The 2,500-nt window shown below is 41.9% G+C and overlaps 1 protein-coding gene across 2 annotated transcripts in view; it reads left to right on the top strand.

Moving 5' to 3' along the window:
• Nucleotides 1-773: 773 nt before the first annotated feature.
• LOC135204368 (CKLF-like MARVEL transmembrane domain-containing protein 4) overlaps nt 774-2,500 on the top strand; it is a 56,777-nt gene continuing 55,050 nt past the window's right edge. Inside the window, exon 1 of one of the 2 annotated variants that reach the window (XM_064234592.1) lies at nt 774-1,248. The gene's annotated coding sequence lies outside the window, so the exon portion shown is untranslated. Of the gene's footprint in view, nt 1,249-1,547; nt 1,570-2,500 lie in introns of those variants that run through there. The other variant, XM_064234593.1, reaches the window with a different exon arrangement.

Raw genomic sequence — 2,500 nt, 5'->3', positions numbered from 1 at the left:
AATAAGGAAGGACAGAATGAGGTAGAACCATCCATACTATCATTTTAATAGGATTGAGGAGGGGAACATGAAAGATTGTATCTTGTTCGCAGCTTATTTATTATTATTATTATTATTCTCCAACTCTAGTATTAAAGTCGGTTCCAGAAGGTAGTTATTATTTCCTGTGTAATATTTCAATCTGCCACTATATTATCCGCGAGATATAAACGTTGGAAACTGCAAATCCGTCTCCCGAGACGTTATATAATATACGGAAGTCAGGTTCAGGGTACCTGACTGCACGGGAGCCAGTGGCCTGCTATGTGGACAGAATGAAGTTATATGGTAATTATGCATTTCCCCCGCAAATTTCTGATGAACATTCGCGCCAATAAAATCCTGCATGATATTGTTATTATTAAATGTACCTTCAACGGGTATGGAAAGATGCATATTATGGTATAAATGACGAAAGCATATGTCGAAACAATGTTTTTTTTTTTTTTTTTTTTTTTTTTTTTTTTTTTTTTTTTTCTTCACTGCCACGCAGTGTAGTCCACATACTGAGAAGTGTGTTTGCAGGTATACTAGACTTACACCTGGGAGGAAAAGGCTATTCCCGCTGATATTGTTCTCCGAGTCCGCCCGATGGCCACGACGGCAAGTAAGCGAAACTCTTTGGCACGGTATACAGTTTCCTCCATTGTGCTTCCTATTTCCCGCCCTTATTTTAAAGTTCTGAGCCAGATCGCGCTCGTTGGCGACCCTGAGGGAGGAGGAGGAGGACGGATCGTCGTCGGAGTCTGACAGTCTCGCTGACCTCAGTGTGGCATTAGGGAGTGACGTGCGAGGTGATGTTACTACGTGGTTCCTGAACTCTCGGATACGCCTTCGCCCTCGCTTGCTCCCACGTGGGTACGCCCAACCATCCTGCTGACAGGACCAGCCCCTACTCTTTGTGGTGGAACCCGATGGTAGACAACTTGCCCAGGATGTCGAATTACCGGAGCATTGTGGAGGAATCCCTTCGTCTTTAGTACTATTGCCCGTGTGACAGTGAGATGTATTATGAGAGATAGGCGAGTCTCTCATAGTTGTGGGAATAGGCCTATAGCTTTGGTGTGTGTTTTTTTTCTTTTTTCTTACGCCTTTCCTTCCTAACCGAGTGAGCGGATCTGTGATGAATTTTCATGAGGCAACACTGTAAATTGATGAAGAAATATTATTTGGAAGAGAACTATCGAAGTTTATATCAATATATTCAAGGTGCGTACGGATATATTCACGTTTTTACCTTTCCGATGCCAAGTATATTATATGATTCATGATTCACACTAGAGTTCGTTATTATTCAAATATTCACATGGCATGATAAGACATCTCTTTGCATGTGGTGGTAGCATGATACTTTGTGATGATAACAGTCACACGTTAAAGGTATTTTTGTTTACTTTGGAGTACTATACCCTTGCTTATCTGTGATACTTACGTAATTGACGGATAATGAAATGATATAATAGTTAGCTTATTGGTTAGATATTTAAGACAATGCCACACTCGGCAAGGGAGCAGTGACAGGTGTCTCGGGTAAGGATTACCATAACAGGTGTTTGTTGTTGTTTGAAATTGAAGCGGCCTTATGCCAGCACGGACTCTTGCTCATAGAGCAGCCCGTAAGAAACAGTGTTTGTATGCAGAGGGTAGGTTGCTCATATTTTTTTTACATGCGCTTTGTGACGTATTTAAAACATTTGTGACATATTTGAAACATTTAAAAATTGATACGCACATACAAACGCGCGTGCCTGCGGGTGTGTGTATGTGTATGTATGTGTGTGTGTACTTCACTGCTTCCATTGACCGGATATCTTTATAAAGGAAATTCACAAGGCGTAAAGAAAGGGTAGCGGAGGAGGGTTAGGGAGAAACTGTGGTTGTGGAGGCGCGGGGGTGGGGCTGGTGCGGGGGGGAGGGGGGTTGTTAAAGGAGGAACGTATGCGTCTCTATAGGTTTAAGAATAGCCAGCTCGTGCTCCTCACGTATAAGGTCGTCGCCCTGAAGTCTGGCACTGGTGCCACAGGCCTGTACCGACTTCCCAGGGATAGGTACAGTACGAAGGAAACAGGTGTCCCGACTACTCTCTCTCTCTCTCTTCTCTCTCTCTCTCTCTCTCTCTCTCTCTCTCTCTCTCTCTCTCAACTTTACCAGGTAAAGAATAATTATTGATATGACTCATCATTCTCTGGAGTTACTCTTCATACGAAACTGGAAACTAATATATATATATATATATATATATATATATATATATATCTATATATATATATATATAGTATATCGTATATATTTCCATTCCTCTGCCTTCCCTGTCGTTATCCAACTTCTTACCGAAGTCGACAAACTGAGGTGATTCTTTGCAACCACGAGATCGATATGTCATTCGCCGGTGTCGAATGGGATCTTTTACGATTCTCACGTGACTCGTGTCTCAGAAACAGAAAAAAAGGCAAAAATAAAG

The sequence above is a fragment of the Macrobrachium nipponense genome, chromosome 44 (genome assembly GCF_015104395.2).
Source record: "Macrobrachium nipponense isolate FS-2020 chromosome 44, ASM1510439v2, whole genome shotgun sequence".
Lineage (NCBI taxonomy): Eukaryota > Metazoa > Arthropoda > Malacostraca > Decapoda > Palaemonidae > Macrobrachium > Macrobrachium nipponense.
The sequence above is the reverse complement of the archived record's forward strand: the minus strand, read 5'-3'. Positions and strand labels throughout refer to the sequence as shown.